Raw genomic sequence first — 20,638 nt, 5'->3', positions numbered from 1 at the left:
AGGGCCCGTTTTGTTGGAGAGATGGAAAAATGGGAGAATAGAAAATGGTAAGAGGATAGAAAAGTGAAAGGATATAAAAGATTAATTTTTCCTCATGAATGATTGGTTAGAGGGATAGAAAAGTCTTTTGCTATAAAAAATGTAGTTTATGTAAATCTACTCTTATACTCTTATTACATAATATGTAAGAAATAATTTATATTATACTAATTAAATAATAAAAAATAATTACTTATTATTTATTAAAATTATTAAAATAAAATTTTATAAAAATTTACACATCATACATGTTATATTATATTATTTTTACTAGTTATTTTATATATATATATATATATATATATGTAATTAAGAAAAAAAAGCTAAGAGAGAAAAAGACAAAAAAAGGGGAAAAAAACAAACAAAATAGGAAGATTTGGCTAGAGAGAGTTGTGGAATATTGGAACATAGTCGAGAGAGAGAAAAATGGAAAAAGAAAGAAGATGCATGGTGGGGCACTATGATGTAGTTGCTGTTTAAAGAGGGGTAGAAGGGTAAAAGTATGGTTGAAGCAACATTTTATAGAATCAACTCAGTTTTCTACCCAATTTGAAGAAAAACATTTTGGTGGGCTCGGGTGTCCCTAAGCACCACCAGTTTTTTTCCACAAATCCACACAATGAGTGCCGCCAAGGGTGCCGCCAAAATTTAATGATGGCGCGCTCTGGACGCTGAAACGTCAAGAGCGTGTCTTGAGCAGGTAAAAAGACATGTAGGAGGTCAGGAATACAGAATAGGACCATAAACAAGATGGGTTGAGGATGTCAAAATCATCCTTTCCTCTCGAGGAGTCGAAAAACAAGATTTTGAGGGGCTATTGTGGGGGCCAGTTAATCAGGAGGTACTGTTAAGGCTGTACTAACTGGGCCTATGGCCCAATCCAAGGACATTAGCTAATCTGAGGATGTCCAGATAAGATTATAAGGGGGAAGGAAATAAAGAGAAAAGTAGAGAAAATATGAGATAAGCCCAATGAATGTCCGAGAAGAAAAGCCATCTTGGCAACAAGGGTCCGAGGTCAGTAAGAGTGTCGTATTATCACAAACTTTCTTCGAAGTTACATCACAACTGAGAGTTGGACTATGGACAAGGGGTAAGAAAGGAGAAGGGCAACAAATATCTTCAAAAAGCTACTACCTCCGCATTAAATGCCTCTCAACTAACTCTCTGGCCGCATTAATGTGGAGGTGATGCCTGAACAGTGGTCAAACAGCCTTACAGCTACTAGTTGATGGTTCTGGGAGGTGTTAGATGGGAGAGGAAGGAGTTCCCAGAGTCTAACATACACGTGTATGGTAGGGATAGTATCAAGATTGTAGTATATAGCATGGGAAGATGTACTAAAAAAGGGGATGGGAGAAGAAATCAAACACTTTTTACAATAAGACTATGAACTCTTGTAACTTTGTTGATCAACAAGACAATATAATATAAGCTCTTTAGGCCACTCCGAGGACAGATTTTCTCATCTTACTTGAATTTAATAGCCTTAAATTAGCAAATTTTATCGTTTTTCTTCTGGAGTAGATCTAGTTCTTTCGTCCACACTCTACAAATTTATTGTCTGGGTTTCTTGGGCTAAAACCCAATCCTATATTGGGTCCAATCCAATTTCAGTCATTACATAACATTATAATTTTTTTTAAGTAAACGAGATCTAATGGCCCCTTTAATTGAATTAAGTGAACGACATTATCATTGTTTACATCTAAAAGTTCCTTAACAACTGGTTACTACAATAAACACAATTTACTATTTTTAGTTTGTCAAATGCTCTAAATGCTAAAACCTTTTTCAATTAGTTCAGAAAATGAATAACCCAATTTTTAGTTAAAAATCTTGTAAAAATTATATCACTAAAATTCTAATTCCAATGAAAATACCAAACATATATTATATTATTGTTATTAATGGAATAACTAATGTGTTGATTTTCTCAAACCTCAAAAAAAGAGAGTGTCATTCCTTCCTCCAAACCTTAAGGAAGGTTTATATAATTTACCCTACAATTTTCTTTCATATGAGGACTAACATATAATATTATTGGACTAGCATCATTTTTATTTAGGCATTTGTTGACATCCCTTTTATTATGCACTAATTAATCATAACAAATAATATAAAAAATTATATTTAAATATTGTAAAATATTGTGTTGACACTCTTTATGTTTTTGTTTTTTTTTTTTGGTGGAAAAAAAATACAAATAACATCCTTTAAGTTTGGTCAATTGTCATTTTGATCATATAAATTTCATTTATGTTATTTTGTAAGTTCGCATTTGCTTCTAGCATTACTTCCATCCATAAGTCCTGTTAACTATTAAAAAAATAATTTTATAAAAAAAAATTAAATCTCTTTTTTTTTTTTTTAATTGAAATAAATGCAAATTACTCCCCTTAAGTTTGGTTAATTGTCATTTTGGTCTTGTAATTTCATTTTTTTCTCATTTTGGTCCTATAAGTTTACATATGCTATCATCGTTAGTCCTTTATGATAACTTTTTAATGGAATGGAGAAAGGACTAACAGTGACTATAAATATGATCTTAAAGGATCAAAATGAAAAATAAATAAAAATTTCATGACCATAATGACAATTGAGCAAACTTAAGGAATTCACATTTCTACCATTTTTTAGGGAATATACAACACCAGGAATTGTAGGTATGATGTATGAAAGCCATGATGAGAACAAATCTGAGCAATGCTATATACACAAACAATTTTATAACATTTTTTTATAATAATTGAATTGACAAACTTTTATAGATTTTTATTTGGGCGCAACACTAACGTCATTTTTTTAATATACCACTTACAATCTGTGATATCTACAGATGTGAAAAGTTATCTTTTTGTGTGTGTGTCTCTAAAGAATTTCTAGGATGAACCTAAGCAATTATTGACAAAACAGGAAGAAGTAATATAATGATATGTCTCATTCAACATGATGGCTTGATGAGTAATACTACAATTACAAACTATTTTATAATATTTTTACAAACTGTTGTTGTGGCCAATTTTTTACTAATTGTCATCTGGATCCACTAATAACATCACTTTTTTATTTACCAATAATCATTCACTATATTACCAATTTGTAAAAAAATTTATACCTCTAGTAGTTTTCTATTGATTGCGTAATAGCCCAATTGCACATGCAGAAACTAGGAAGTAATATAATATTAAGTGATCTTTGACTAAAGCTTAAAAGGTACTTTGTTGCCACGCACACTTTGTGAGCCCGAGACTCTTGTTTGTTATTTCTTCTATTTTTGGGAAGCAAGCCAGAGTTCTTTGTTAATGTAAATGTACAAGACATGCTTCGAGGAAATCAGTTTAAGAATATGATATTTTTCGTGGGTTTTAGTTAGTTAAGTTAATAAAGCTTATGATGGTTGAATAAGAGACCTGAAATTTAATTTCCACTTACACAAAAAATCGATTGGTGTCTTGGTCTGATGATAAAAAATTATCATTTGGAGCAGATGTTATAGGTTAAAACTCTCTCAAAAATGAAAAGAAAAAGAAAATAATATTTTTCACCTTATTGACATAGTTTCTTGTAATTGCCACATAATCAAAGTGGTATCCTGATCAAATGCTTTAATTACAACAAATTTTATCACTAATTGTGAAAAGTATTGTGTGCATAGTATTAGCCTCGTTCTTTTACCTCAAAAGTACAAGAGTTTAATAAGTCTAAAAACACAACTTGTTAATAATGTTTAACAAGACTTATCAATATATATATATTGGTCGCTAACCTGTGCGATACAGGAAAGCTATTGAGTATGACTTATTATTTTATATGAATGTTTTACAAATATAACTTCTATAACCTCTTTGGTCACATATTAAGATTCCAATCTTAAAAATTCGATATGAAACATTAAATTACTAACTTTCTTTTTGTTTTAACATTAACATTTTCTTAGAAAATATCAATCAAACAAAAAATTAAAAATAAAAATTAGTATTCAATAATCCAATAAATGTTGTGATGTAATTTTTTTTTTTTTTTTTTGAAAATACCAAGTATTTTAACATACACACAGGAAGAGGTCTTAAAGCAATTACAGTGGTGTATATTTAAAATGGCTTAACTCTTGGATATACATCATAATAGTCATATATCCGAAGTCATATATATTACTTATATATGACTATTATTAAGCCAAATGATATAGTTTAATGAATTTTATTTATTAAAATATTTCAAAAAAGAAAATCATAATAAAGTGATCAGAATGGTTATTGAGGAAAAAATAATTCACATTTTGGGTTTTCTTGTAAATAAACAAATATATTGGTATATTTATAATTTTATAAATCATGAAACATCTCCACTCCCAAGTCTAGCAACCTACCCACATGATACCACATTCTAATGCTTTTGCCTTTTTATATTTCCAAGTCTCATTTAGTCATCTCACTATACCAGTTTGAAAACTCTACAGACTTACAACGTATAGATGCAAGCCTTCAAGAACCAAGAGGAATGCTTCTTCGTCCATCCCAACCCATGGCTGAATTCTTTCTTCTACTTGTTTTTTCCTCACAAATCATTTAGTAGCAAATCTAAAGTTTTATGTTTGATCATTGATGTGAGGGAAAATAAACACGGAACAAAATTAAGAACATTGATTTGAAAACATGGAGTGTTTCGCTATTGCCACTACGACATCAAGGTAGAGTTGAGGAAGAAGGAGATGATAGAGTTTGTGGAGCAAAGGAGTTGGACTTTCTTTTTAAAACAAATTGGAGGAAGCTGATGTAGAGAATCGCGTTTGAAGGAAAAGAAGGGTAGAGAAGAGAGGGTAGAGAAGATTTTCAGAATTGAGGAAAAAATTTCGAGTTTTAGCTTTTTTTTTTTTTTTAAACTGAAATTTTTGGGTTAGAAATAGTTTTTTTATGTGGGTATGGTGGGTATGGTAGGTTTTGATCCTTGGAGATCTCTGTTGGTTTGTGGGTTTGGTGGGTTTTGATTGAGAAATTTGTGGGCATGGTGTCTTTGCCATGGGCTTGAGGAAGGAGATCTGCCTTGGGTCTAAACATTGGTGGAGTTGGTAGAGGAGGAGCATTGGGTTAGGGGAGCTGGTAAAAGGAGCTTAAGGTCTACATTTTGGAGAAAGAGAAGGCAGAGCGTATATTGGGGTTGGGTTTATGTTTTTTTTTTTACCCATGCGATGTACGGGAAAGCTATTAATAACTTCCCTAATATGAGAAAAAAAAAATCAATATCATGGTATAAATTATATATCAAACCAATAAAATCTATCACATACAATGAGATATCATGATAACCAAGAGCTTGAGATCATATTTAGAAAATATATAATTGATATAAGTACATCAAATACAATTAATTACACAAATATAGTTAATTCCATACTCATTCAATCAAATATCTTTCATAAATTACATTAATTGTTCTTGATATCCAAGATGTATCTAAATTCTAACATTGCTAGTAAACAAAGATGCTAGACCTCAATGGGATTGAAAAGGCAACATAATGCCAATTTACCCAATTTCTGAAATCATTATTTCTGCTACTATCACAGAGAGAGAGAGAGAGAGAGAGAGAGAGAGAGAGAGAGAGAGAGGTGGATGTTGTGTTGCATCTCTTAAGAAGAATCTACCCTGTACATTTTTTTTTTTTTTTTTTGATATGTAATCGACAAATAACAAATAGATGTACCACATTTAGAGTATGCACATTTGGGAGATTAAAAGTAAAGGGAAATGAGAAAATGAACCCACCTAAAGTTTATTGCTCTCCCTCTTGATGTTGACTTTTCCAACATCTTCCAAAATCAAATTTATGTACTCCTTAAAGCCCTGTAAGGCATAAAAATTAACATTTGACCAAATTTATATGTATTCACCTAAAATTGTGAAAGATGCTAAAAATTAGGTTGATATCAATCTTTTAACCAAAATTCAACATTTTAATGATTGCACAGCAATCAGCAATTTTGTCATTGTTACTTGCAACATATATCTTTTTATTTGTGACAAATATGGTGCAATTTTGGCCATAAAATTTTACTCAAAAGCCAAGATTAGACAACCTCCATCCTACATTACTCTAAGAAATAGAATTACCCTAAAATAAAAAAGAACATGCCATAGCCGCATGGATAGGAGGTAGAACAAAAAAAAAAAAGTACATGTTCACAAAGATTTCAAAGTTCTCAAGATGTAAATTTGACAATATCACCCCTAAAATTGCATAATATACATAACATATAGCAAAAATACTCATCATAAATGTGATTAAAAAACTCAAGCATTAAATTACAACCCTCTGCATAATATATGTATATATATATATATATATTTAAAAAAAAAAAGAAAAGACTATCCTTAACATTTTATCTTCAAAGCATTATAACAAGGAATGCTACAAAAATTTGGAATGATTTACCTATTTATAGCTTAACCATACTTGCTATCCCATATAATTCAAATCAAGACATTTGATTTTCCCCCTCATCACTCAAACAGATTATCAACTAAAATTTTAAGAATAGCATTATATGCAAAACCCAGAAAAGCCTAACATTTTAAAGGACGAAATCAATAATTAAAAGTCTCTAAAAAAACATTACCACTATCATGCAATATCCAATATAGCCACTTGTAATAAGCACTATGAGAAGCAAATATACAACAAAATACCATTAAATAGAATAACACATCATCAAGAATATACCTTCTTTTCTTTTTAAAACTGCACCATCTAGCATCGGTGTGGACGCAAGAACTTCTTACACAAATGCAAACGCAAATGCAAGTTATAAGTTGAAGGAGACAAAAAGGTTAATAACTATGTAGGTTGTCAAACATGATCACTTGAAAGCATTAGAATATATGTTTTAAGGGTAACAATTCCTTAAATTCAATTTGTTCAAGGAACCTACAGAATCAAGACCAGTCCTACAGATTATAAAGAAAATAAAAATAAAATACATTGCGATAGCAAATTATGTCCGCCTCAAGCAATGCGTTCGAAGTTTGAATCTTGAAATCAGTAAATATCTACCACATCAGTAACATTAATCATATATAAAAATATGGAATGATATTCTTATCAAATGAGATAATATCTCCATGACGGACTTCGGCTTTGACCCTATTCTTCCTCAACCTCTCCCAATTGAGATATGACATTTTCCCTACAGTAAAAAATATAGGTTATGTAAACAGAAGTTAAGGAGAGACAAAAGCATTAAGAGAACAGAATAAGCAACCTTGTATCATTGAGGAAGACCAAAATATCTTGCAATGAAAAGGAAGCATACCTGTACCAAAACCACTACAATGGTGGAAGTTATGACTTTTGTGTGTACCAGTAAACTACAGCATCTTGCTACAAAGATTTTAAATTGTCTGTTAGGTGGATATTCTTCCTAGTAATATCAGGCTTTACAATTTTGTCACATTTTGTCAACAAAATTCACATATATTTATATATAGAGATATATATCACTTATCAAACAACAGCTTTTGAGTGTGACTTTTTCCAAAAAAAAAGGAAGTGATATATAGGGGAAAAAAATTTAGAACCCAAATGGCATTGATTTAAATAGAAAAAAAAAATTTCCCAAAATCAAAGCTAATCAACAAAAATTTGTAAAACCAAATCAAACACAAAGTCAATAATTTATCTAAGACTTTTTAATCTAGCCAAAGAATTAGACAAAGATGTAACACATCCTCAGAAGCATAGACAATTGAGAGAGAAATCATCACTTTAGAATCAAGTTCAATCCTAAACAATGAAAAGAACATAAGACCTAAGATTAAGATGTAAAACCCATTTTCTTTTTCCCTTAGTCCCAATATCAACAAATCTATATTAATCATTAAAACATTAACTAATGCAAAGTTAATCAAAATTAAATAACCCGATAAAATATTGTTACAAAAAAACAAAAGGAAGATATAATACCTGAAGGTCAGACGTCATTTCCAAACTTTTTAAGGGCTTCATACTCCTTCATCTCCACCTCTACCTCTACCTCTTCTTTTTCCACCACTTCTACACCTTCTAAAACACCAAAATAACCAAACCTCCTAAATGAAGTTGTTTAATGCAATCTTTTTTTAAATTAAGTCATTAAAATAACAACAAATGACTAACAACAAGATCCTTTTGAAAACAAATTCCAAATAGTTCAAGGCTTCCAAAATTTGAGACTTTCAAGTTTCTTCTAGATTAGATAACTCTAAGTTGGGCTAAGTATGCTAAACCCGTGCAACGCACAGGAACTTACCTATTTATAATAGATTAAAATAATTTTATAAAATTTTAAATTTATTATGAAACTATACTATTGCGTGAATTGCTTTATCTTTTTGAGTTACAATTTGATGAATAATCCATTGCTTGAACATGCAACGGGTTGCAAAAAATCTAGCTAACAAATTTAGATATTGTAAAAAAATAACTAAAAAATTATAATGTTAAAACTTCTGAAAGGAAAAAGAAAATTAGAAAATTCACTAGCATTGCCTAGAAATTATTGAAACAAAACAAAATATATATGACTACCAAATAGAGAAATATCAGAGAAAGATAAGTTACCTTCAAGAGAATAATCCATAGTTATAACAGTTGAAATTTGCCAAATAGTTTTAGATATTGCAATACATTGAACCTAAAAATTCAGATGGTCAAACTTTCAAAAGACAATAAAATTAAAAATCTAAAGATTCAGAACCTACAAATTATAAAAACAAAACAAAAAAATAGTCATTATTATGAGACAATTTTAGTAAGGATGGAAGGGTTTTTTAAGTTTTTTTTTTAATCCAATTCTTCCTAATTGATGAAAAATTTGGTTCAAACATTGTCGAACACTTTGAAGGTGCAAATAATATAGGCTTCCAACGTAATCTTTAATAAATAAACAAAGAACCATGACACCATAAGAGAAAACATAAGATAACATATAGTGCATAGACCTTACTCCATAGTTGTGAAAAAATATCCACACAAAAGGAATTGAAAACTTGTACAACAAATGCAATAAGCTACTTCTGATGTGAGACAACCTAATGTACGTCTCCGTAATGTAAAGCTTAAGGTTATAATCTAAAATAACATAGAATATAGCATCTTTGAACCACACAAAAAGTTAGCAAACTTACTGCAATACTTGTAGTTATACTATATAATGTAAAGTACTACTCCATTGCCAATGAAAGTCATGTAAAATCTCATGGGGCCACTACAAAAAAGATTGCTATTAGCAATGGCTAGAGTTCATCACAACAACACAAAAAGCCGTCACAGATTAGTAGTGTCGAAGGCAAAAGGCCGTCGACTTCCGTCGGTAATACTCATTTTCGACCGACAAGGCCGTCGCTAACACTCATTTTCGACCATAAAAAGCCGTCGTAAGAACTTGTTATTTTCCGTCAAAAATACTTCTTCATATGAGGAAGTTGGACGACCAAATACATTTTGTGATGAGCTAAGGTTGTTGTTAATGTATTTTTTCAACGACAAATACTTGATTTGTCATAAAAAATACAACTTCATTCTAAGAAGTTGGACGACCAAATATGTTTTGCAACGAACTAAGGCCATCGTTAATGTATTTTTTCGATGACTAAAAGTCATCATAAATACTTGATTTGCCGTCAAAAATACTATTTCAAATGATGAAGTTGAATGACCAAATACATTTTGCGACGAACTATAGCCATCGTTAATGTATTTTTTTCAACGACTAAAAGCCATTGTAAATACTTAGCTTTTTGTCAAAAATACAAAATCTTAGTGACCATTTACTTTTTATCAACGAACTTTGACCATTATTAAAAATTAGTTACCACGTCACTAATACATTATTTGTAACAAAATAGCTTTGTCGAAAAAAAAAAAAAAAAGGCCATTTATAGTACTTTAATTGCAACAAAACAATTATGTCGAAAAAGAAACACATGAATTACTTGAAAGTAAATAAATAATATATAAATTAAAAACATACATCTCATAAAAAATTCTCCATTCAAATAACAAGTACAAATCCATAATTGTTCAAAACTAATAAGTGAATAATGCAATAAAAATGAAAATATCAAAAGGTCTACGAAATAGCGTGATGTTCAATTATACATGAAAGCTATATTAATTATATCTTTCATGAAACTTGAAAGCATAAGTATTGGAAGATCAGTCATCGTCTGAGTCAGTTCCCTCAATCTGAGAGTCACCTTCCTCCTTAAAGTCATCTTTTGTCATTATTCACACTATGATTTCCTCCCTAACATTGTTCTGCAATATTTCAAATTAAACTAAATAAATATACAAAAATTATAATTACGCAAAATTTTATATTTATAGTAAATAATAAAGAATTAACTAAAATATATTCATTTAAAAACATTAACACAATCACCACGATAAATGACAAAACATCAAAAATATATCCTTACTACCTGCACAAACATTGCATTTATCATAAATCCTTACTATTGATAAAAACCTTGTAGTTCTCTTGTGAATAAGAACTAACAAGGATACATCTGCCACAAATAATCACATTAATAGTACATCCCCATCACTCTTAACAATAAATCCATCACCACAAGTCGCATAAAATTATATATGCACCAAGAATAGCAATTAATTGAAAACTATAATGAGCAAATTTGTCACTTATTTCAAAAACCTCAATAAAATAGAAAACAAAATTAATGTTGATTACACTGAAAAAAAAAAAAAAAAAAAATGTGTAGTAGGTGCTTGCATATAATTAAGACTAATCAATAGATTGGATGGGGCCACCAATACATGTAAACATTACACTATTTACTAGTACCAAACTGTCAAGAACTTTGGCTACAATATGAGATTATATATTATGAAAGAGAGATATATCTAAGCCAATCCCAAAATTTAAATGAAGGAAATAAACCAACAAATCCATTTATACTACAAAAAAGATTGCTATTTGCGATGAAACTTTTTTGACGACTACAAAAAGCTGTTGGAAAAACTAGCTTTTTCGATGGCAAGTCTCTTTCGTCGACAATCACTCGTCGAATATTAAAACATTTGTGACGGCAAAATGAGTTCGTCGAAAATGCCTATTATTTTTGTCGAAAATATGATTTATTTTGGAGGGAAATGTTCCCGCCTTACCTTTTACGACGGCATAAAAACTGTTCATTGCTAATAAAGTATTATTTACGACAACTGAATAAAAACTAGCAGAATTACTAACACTTGTGATGGCTTTTGTGCATCAAAAATACAAAAAATATTTTTTTATGGTGCTATTATTTGCGACAAACATTCTTCCATCGTAAATATGAAAGAGGGTATTATTTACAATGACTGAAGAAAAATAGTTGGAACTATTAACACTTGTGACGGCTTTTGTGCGTCAAAAATACAAAAAATATATATCTTTAAGGTGTTATTATTTGCAACAAACATTCTTCTATCGTAAATATAAAAGAGGGTATTATTTACAACGACTGAGAAGAAAAAAAAAAAACCGTCAGAACTATTAACACTTGTGATGGCTTTTGTGTATCAAAAATACAAAATATATATCTTTTATGGTGTTATTATTTGTGACAAACATTCTTCCATCATAAATATAAAAGAGGGTATTAGCGATAGCCATGAAGCCATAAAAAATGGTAAAATATTCTGGAGGGAAAATTCCCTCCTTTCTTTTCACATTTGTGATGACATTTATCCATTGCAATTATTTTTAAAATTTTTCTAATTGGGTTTGCATTTGCGACGAACATGCTAATTGTCGCAAATAGTTAATTTTCTTGAAAAGAAAGAATGTATTAGTGATGGAATTGGATCCCTCCCAATAAATAATTGTGGGGACCGGCCCAAAATAATAGGCTGGTTGGGCCCTAGGCCCGTCCGAGAACGAAGCTCGTCCGATGAGACATCGTGGCCCAAGCAATCCTTATTTAGGTCCACTGGGGCAAAGAGAACATGTCCGAGGAGTAATTTCTCCTCGGACACTGCAAAATCCGGATCAAAAGCGCGTCCAAGCGATTACAGTCCATCTTCCAAATACGTAAAAAGGAAGGAAACCTGAGATATCTCAGCAAAGGCTGCCACCACCACATTAAATGCATTACAACTACTCTCCTAGCCGTATTAATGAAGAGAAGACCCTTGAACAGTACTACCTTGGCTACCGCAACTCACAAAGAATTGATAGGGGTGTCTGATGGGACAGGTGCTCATGTAAGGGTTTGGATGATCAACAAGTGTAAAGCCTAGATGATATGAGAGGGCCTATATAATATGTAAGAAGTCCCCCAAGAGAGGGGACGAAGAAAAAGGAGGAGAGAATACTGTAGAGAAATCTTACTGCATTAATCTGTGTCCATTAATCAAGTTTTAGGCCTTATCATTTGTGAGGGACCTCTCTTTACGGTGGCATTTTTCGTTCTTATTTCTGTATTCCCTTAACCCATGCAACAAACCGTTTAAGCTAATTGAAACTAAGTTCTTTAGCCTATCCTCTACAAAAAATTCATTGTGTGGGACTTCTTGGGCCAAGACTTGACCAACAAGGCTTCAGGGAATACTGCAACGAGTTTGGCATCACAAACCGATATTCCACTCCTGCCTACCCCCAAGGAAATGGGCAAGTCGAGGCCGTGAACAAAGTCATAGTGAGCGGTCTGAAAAAGAGATTGGATGATGCAAAGGGGAGATGGGTGGAAAAGCTCCCGCATGTTTTATGGACCTATCGAATGATACCGCGACAGTCAACGGGCGAAACTCCATTTTCAATGACTTATGGGGCCAAAGCCGTACTCCCAATAGAGAACAGCTTCCCCACATTGAGGTCTAGCACTTTTACCCCAGAAAACAATGACGAGTTACTGGGGAGAAGTCTAGACTTAGCTGAGGAAAAAATGGAAAAAACGATGATCCATATGACCTATTATCATCAGAAGCTAAGGCAAGGATATGATGCTAATGTAAAGCTGCGACCTTTAAGTCCAGGCGACCTCGTGATGAGGAAGATTCTTGGCAGTGCTAAGAACCCTTCCTGGGGCAAGCTGGGACCCAACTGGGAAGGACCGTATCGCATCACATCTGTGGCCGGAATAGGTGCTTATTACCTAGAAGACTTAGATGAAAAAACTGTACCTCGCTCGTGGAATGAAAATAATCTAAGAAGATATCATTATTAATGAAAACAGCTCTGCCTATGTTTTGTTCCATGACCATCGCATACCCATTGGTCCATTTCCATCTATACAAGTTTTAAACAGAACCTAAGTCTTGCATGGCTCCTCGGACCACAGACTTAGGGGAAATTAATAATTTGAGGCATCTATCCAAGTTTTAAACAGAACCTAAATCCTGCATGGCTCTTCGGACCACAGACTTAGGGGAAATTAATAACTTGAGGCATCTATCCAAGTTTTAAACAGAACCTGAGTCCTGCATGGCTCTTGAGACCACAGACTTAGGGGAAATTAATAACTTATGGCATCTATCCAAGTTTTAAATAGAACCTAAGTCCTGCATGGCTCCTCGGACCATAGACTTAGGAGAAATTAATAACTTGAGGCATCTATCCAAGTTTTAAACAGAACCTAAGTCCTGCATGACTCTTCGGACCACAGACTTAGGGGAAATTAATAACTTGAGACATCTATCCAAGTTTTAAACAGAACTTAAGTCCTGCATGGCTCCTCGGACCACAGAGTTAGGGGAAATTAATAACTTATGGCATCTATACAAGTTTTAAACAAAACCTAAGTCCTGCATGGCTCCTCGGACCACAGACTTAGTGGAAATTAATAACTTGAGGCATCTATCCAAGTTTTAAACAGAACCTAAGTTCTGCATGGCTCTTCGGACCACAAACTTAGGGGAAATTAATAACTTGAGGCATCTATCCAAGTTTTAAACAGAACCTAAGTCCTGCATGGCTCTTCGGACCACAGACTTAGGGGAAATTAATAACTTGACGCATCTATCTAAGTTTTAAACAGAACCTAAATCCTGCATGGCTCTTCGGACCACAAACTTAGGGGAAATTAATAACTTGAGGCATCTATCCAAGTTTTAAACAGAACCTAAGTCTTGCATGGCTCATCTGACCACAGATTTAGGGGAAATTAATAACTTATGGCATCTATACAAGTTTTAAATAGAACCTAAGTCCTGCATGGTTCATCGGACCACAGACTTAGTGGAAATTAATAACTTGAGGCATCTATCCAAGTTTTAAATAGAACCTAAGTTCTGCATGGCTCTTCGAATCACAGACTTAGGGGAAATTAATAACTTGAGGCATCTATCCAAGTTTTAAACAGAACCTAAGTCCTGTATGGCTCCCCGGACCACAGATTTAGGGGAAATTAATAACTTATGGCGTCTATACAAGTTTTAAACAGAACCTAAGTCCTGTATGGTTCATCGGACCACAGACTTAGTGGAAATTAATAACTTGAGGCATCTATCCAAGTTTTAAACAGAACCTAAGTTCTGCATGGCTCTTCGGACCACAAACTTAGGGGAAATTAATAACTTGAGGCATCTATCCAAGTTTTAAACAGAACCTAAGTCCTGCATGGCTCTTCGGACCACAGACTTAGGGGAAATTAATAACTTGACGCATCTATCTAAGTTTTAAACAGAACCTAAGTCCTGCATGGCTCTTCGGACCACAAACTTAGGGGAAATTAATAACTTGAGGCATCTATCCAAGTTTTAAACAGAACCTAAGTCCTGCATGGCTCCTCGGACCACAGATTTAGGGGAAATTAATAACTTATGGCGTCTATACAAGTTTTAAATAGAACCTAAGTCCTGCATGGTTCATCGGACCACAGACTTAGTGGAAATTAATAACTTGAGGCATCTATCCAAGTTTTAAATAGAACCTAAGTTCTGCATGGCTCTTCGAACCACAGACTTAGGAAAAATTAATAACTTGAGGCATCTATCCAAGTTTTAAACAGAACCTAAGTCTTGCATGGCTCTTCGGACCACAGACTTAGGGAAATTAATAACTTGAGGCATCTATCTAAGTTTTAAACAGAACCTAAGTCCTGCATGGCTCCTCGGACCACAGACTTAGGAAAAATTAATAACTTGAGGCATCTATCCAAGTTTTAAACAGAACCTAAGTCCTGCATGGCTCTTCGGACCACAGACTTAGGGGAAATTAATAACTTGAGGCATCTATCCAAGTTTTAAACAAAACCTAAGTCTTGCATGACTCCTCGGACCACAAACTTGGGGGAAATTAATAACTTATGGCGTCTATACAAGTTTTAAACAGAACTAAAGTCCAGCATGGCTCCTCGGATCACGGACTTACGGGAAATTAACAACTTAGAACTCTTGTGCGATTTTAAGGTACGTGCGTAGTTTAGTATAATGGCATCTATCGTTCTAAGTTCGCTGCATGGCATTGCCTTTTCTCATTCGTTTATATTTGTTTATATTGTTGCAAACATTAAATAGAGGAACTGTATTAGCTTTGAACAAAATAATGGAATTATATCAACATCAATCATAAGTACCAAAAGAGAATGGAAAAAAAGAAGAAGAACATTCTATATTAATAAGCCGAGGTCAATACAAAGAGAGGTCTTTACAAAAGAACAAAAAATAAGACAACTCCCGTCCTAAAAAAAAAAAAAATGAAATGAAATACTGTAATTAAAAACCCTTTAAGCTAAGCCTCAGCAGGAGGATTCTCTTTCTGCTCTAGTTGAGGAGGAAGAACCACTTTGGCTTGGGAATCTGCCCCAAGACCCTCGGAGACGGACTCCTTGGCAGGATCCTTGGCATTATCAAGCAAAGAGATGGCATTGGGAATAACCAGGGCCTGCTCGGAAGCTTCAGGGGCACCTTCAGGGATCTCTCGGATCTCAAGAGGGAAGAAGACCTTCTCGGGAAACCTCAATGCCGAGTCTGCAGGAACCCCTGCAGCATCATGGGCATGAGCCCATGAGATGCTGCAGTAATCCCTGCATACCTCTGGAAGCTCCTCAGAGAGCCTGGCTTTAGTCTCTTCAGCCCCAAGCTGATAAAAGGCCTTCTTTTCAGCCTCGGTTGCTTCCCGAACTAGCTGAACCTCTTCTCTAGCTAGCCGGACCTGCTTTTTGGCTTTCTGTAACGCCACCTTGAGATCCAACATTGTTTGCCTTTTAGTGGCAAGGCTGGTCTCAGTCACGAACAATTTCTGGCGCTGGTCCTTGGCTTGGGTTTCAGCTTTCTTCAGGCCAGCATCGGTGCTCCGGTGGTTTTCTCCGACTCTTTGAACTTCTCCGAGAGTTCAAAATTCTCCTGCTTGAGGGACCCTACAGATCTCTCAACCTCGGCACGAGACTGAGCCTCAGCTTCAGCTAAGTTGCGGTTGTTGCGGCAGTACTCCTCGGCCACAAACATCTGCTGAGTGATCTGCCCACAAAACAACAAGACAATGTGTTAGAATGCAACAAGGTCTAATGATTTAATGGAAGGATAGAAGAGTCACTTACCATTGCAAGGTCCCTCTTGAGGGATAGAAAGAGATCGGACTAGGAGAATCGCCTGTAGGCCTCTATGTCCCGAGGAAGAAGCACTGGCTGCTCTAGGGACTCAGCTATGTATCCTACTCGGCCCCTGTTGTATTCTCGGACCGAGACAGTATAGGGAATAGCGACCCCGTCTACCTCCAGTTTCGGGCTCCAAGTGCGCGGACTAACACGCACTTCAGCCCGGTTCTCTTCCTCCCGACTTTCTACGGAGGAAGCCCGTTTATTCTTCTGCCCCCGGGTAGTTTTTTGCTGCTTGACCGGGCGGGGGACCACCTCGCCTTCCTCAGGGGTGTCAACCGGCCTTTTCTTCATTAGGTCCGGGTTAACCTTAAGGCTGAGATCAGACGGGAGATGAGGAGCGACAGGAGGAAGAACGGGGGTCTGCAACTGAGCTGGTGCCTTGGATAATTGACCCTTGCCTCGGGTGGCCATCAACTCTCTAAGGCTTTTTCCTTTGCCGGAGGCCATATTATCTACCTCTTCGGAGTCGTCCGAGCAGGCTGTAACTATTGGCACGCCGACCACTGAATTTCAGTCCTACTCTTCCTCGGGATCAGAAAGCTCAATCAGAGGAGCTTTGGGAATATCTTCTTCGAAGTAGAACTCATCTATCTTCTCCTCTAGAGAAAGACGAGATGATTCAGCTTCTTCTTCAGGTTGTGCGGCAACCTCGAAATTATCTGGTGGAGGATTTTGAACGCGGGGAAAAATGGCTGGCTTGAGATTGTGGCAGGCTAAAAATTTGGGCTTGGACACGTCAATCCTAGCTAGCCTCGGACTACTAGCTCTTATGGTGTGGCCAATGTCTTGGAAGGCGCGTGACAAGGGTTGATAGCCCAGAACTAGATGAGCCGCGCGTAGTTGCCCGTCCTTGTTCACATAGATTTCTGACCTCAAGAGATAGTTCAAGGTCGGAACGTTTACGTGGCTCAGCCGAGGAGCAACGTGAGCTTTATCTGCAAAATAGCCGAGGATTATATTAGGGTTAAGATGGAAGATTTTTAATTCTTAAGCGAGAAGAGCGAATCTAAAGAACTAAACCCCCTCCCTAAAGGATCGACCCTAAAGGTGCCACACCTGGAATTCCTGCCCGAGTTGGACAATGGAAACCATCACTCCATTCTCCTGAGGTAATGAGGAAATCATCCTTCATCGTTTTATTGGACACGGGGAGGCAGGAGATTAGCCTAACGACCTCGGACCGAGATTTAAGGTAATACCCTCCCTTTTCGACGTAGTGGCACTCGTACAAATGAACCACATCATGCCAGGTAAGGCCTAGACCCATCCGCTCGTTCAGGACATCTATGCAGCCTAATACCCTGAACATGTTCGGAGCGCACTGATATGGTGTTAGCCTATGGTGGAACAAGTAGTCCCGGGTAATCTTACGCATGGGGAGTGTCATTCCTTCTTCTATAAAGGCAATCATAGGAATAACGACTTCACCCACATCTCTATCTGTTAATACTCCTTCTGGGGGGCAGTATTGCAAAACCACCCCCTGTGGGATGTGATATTTCGCCCTAAAGGCCTCCATGGCAGCCGGAGTGTCTACTAGATCCTGGAATCTACCCATCTAAGTTGAACTGGAGGGACAGGAAGAAAAACCGAAGTGAAAATTGAAATCCGAGGAGAAATTCGAAGCAACGAAATGAGCGGAACTTATGAGTATCTTCACAAACGATCAGCAAGATGCTTGGAAATCTTTTCAAGGAAGGATGCTTTGCAGAAATGGCTACAGAAATTTGGAGGTCGGAAGTGTTCGTAAATCTCTGGGCACTGGAGCTCTCTGGAGTTCTCTAGACTTCTAATATGCAAATAAAAAAGAAAAATGAGCCTTTCTAGGGCTTTATATAGCTAGGGGGAAAAAAGGAAATCACTCCCGCTCAAGAATTCAGGGAAGAATGTCAGCCGTTAGATCTACGCCTCGCCGTTGGATAAGGAAGACATAAAGCCACCTGGAGTAAATAGCCGCACCTCGTAAATTGTAGCGCGTCAAAAGTAGCTGCCCCCACACGCGTGAACTAGGATCTAGTTAATTCCATCCTTTGTAATGTCAAAACCCCGCTTTTCTCCTCGGAAGGAAATCAAAAACCAGAGTTTTGAGGGGTTATTGTGGGGACCGGCCCAAAATAATAGGCTGGCTGGGCCGTAGGCTCGTTCAAGAACGAAGCTCATCCGAGGAGACATCGTGACCCAAGCAATCCTTATTTAGGCCCACTGGGGCAAAGAGAACATGTCCAAGGAGTAATTTCTCCTCGGACACTACAAAATCCGGATCAAAGGCGCGTCCAAGCCACTACAGTCCATCTTCCAAATACGTAAAAAGGAAGGAAACCCGAGATATCTCGGTAAAGGCTGTCACCACAACATTAAATGCATTACAACTACTCTCCTGGCCGCATTAATGAAGAGAAGACCCCTGAACAGTACTACCTTGACTACCGCAACTCACAAAGAATTGATAGGGGTGTCTGATGGGACAGGTGCTCAAGTAGGGGTTTGGATGATCAACAAGTGTAAAGCCTAGATGATATGAGAGGGCCTATATAATATGTAAGAAGTCCCCCAAGAGAGGGGACGGAGAAAAAGGAGGAGAGAATACTGTAGAGAAATCTTACTGCATTAATCTGTGTCCATTAATCAAGTTTTAGGCCTTATCATTTGTGAGGGACCTCTCTTTACAGTGGCATTTTTCGTTCTTATTTCTGTATTCCCTTAACCCATGCAACAAACCGTTTAAGCTAACTGAAACTAAGTTCTTTAGTGCATCCTCTACAAAAAATTCATTGTGTGGGACTTCTTGGGCCAAGACTTGACCGACAAGGATTGGATCACTAAAATTGTGTCCCTACAATAATATTTGCGATGGACCTAAGCCGTCAACAATGGTAATTTTTTAAAAGGGGGGGAATTCATGCCCATATTTTTCATGTGTTTTATAGTTGTTTTCCATCACTATATATTGCATTCTTATTTGCGACGGACATTTTGGTTGTCCTTAATAATTAAAATTTTCTTAAGAAATGATGGTATTAGCGATGATAAAGTAAATTTGTCACAATAAAGGTGATTTCTAACATGCATATGACCGTAAAAAATTACTATTTTCTTTGAATGGTAAATTTTCCACAATTTTGTCTTAAAACTCTAGAATTTTTTATTTTTTAATTTTAAAAATTTCAAAAAACCATCTTTCAAGACCATCCAAGTACTTGAGGGCCATTTTGGTCATTTTAGAAGTAAAAGGTATTTTGATCATTTTGAAGCTTTTGGGGACACTTTTGTCACTTTAGAAGTTTAAGGGTATTTTGGTCATTTCCTAGCTTTGATGGTGTATTCAACCATTTTGAATGGTTGGATTGTGTCAACGGGGTTAAACAAAGTTTCCTAGTGGGTGGGTACAACAACATATGTCTATCATGCAACCAGATGGAGAACCAAAATCTGACCGTTGGATTGGTAGAATGTGGTGAAATATTTGTGTTTGTAAATTACAGTAACAATCAGACGGTCAAATTGTGAGAACAGAGCAGTCAAATCCTACAAAACTTCGTTAAAGTCTATTAAATTTGGTCAATCTTTGGTCAAATTCTTCAAAGTTGGTTCTAGGACCACTAGATTTTATCAAATTAGGTTGATCAGAGAGATTTTAAGTGGGTTTTGGGTATTGGTCAGTATTTTAAGGTTTTTTTTGGTTATCATGCTTTTATCAGCTTCTAGTTTTAAAATGGCAAAGTCAAAGGTCATATGTAAATCCATTAGGGTCATTTTCTAGGTTTTTGGTTGTATTTTGTAATTAATTTTCTCGATTTTTAGTAATATTTATATAGCGTATAACTCTCTTAGAAGAGTATTGGATATTTTTAGTGATTGAAGTTTCATGATAGGTAGATGCAACGACATGCATCCATCTTGTACCAGAGTCAGATTTAAAATTTGACCATTGGATTAAAATTGTGGGATAAAATATTGGTTTTGATGAATTTTGAGCTCAATCAAATGGTTGGATTAGTAGAACGTGACTAATCAAAATT

At 35.4% G+C, this 20,638-nt stretch overlaps 1 protein-coding gene and 1 long non-coding RNA gene across 2 annotated transcripts in view; both read right to left on the bottom strand.

Moving 5' to 3' along the window:
* The window catches only part of LOC126725338 (acid phosphatase 1-like), a 55,693-nt gene that overhangs the window by 29,000 nt on the left and 6,055 nt on the right, over positions 1-20,638 (bottom strand). The window lies entirely within an intron of this gene.
* On the bottom strand, positions 6,789-8,839 carry LOC126725339 (uncharacterized). Its single transcript, XR_007655433.1, has 3 exons — positions 8,638-8,839; positions 8,002-8,100; positions 6,789-7,225 (listed from the first exon to the last, which is right to left on the bottom strand). It is a non-coding gene; the product is annotated as an uncharacterized LOC126725339 (long non-coding RNA).

Source organism: Quercus robur, chromosome 5, assembly GCF_932294415.1.
Source record: "Quercus robur chromosome 5, dhQueRobu3.1, whole genome shotgun sequence".
In the NCBI taxonomy this organism is placed as follows: domain Eukaryota; kingdom Viridiplantae; phylum Streptophyta; class Magnoliopsida; order Fagales; family Fagaceae; genus Quercus; species Quercus robur.
Note: the sequence above shows the minus strand (reverse complement) of the source record. Positions and strands in the feature narration are given on the sequence as shown.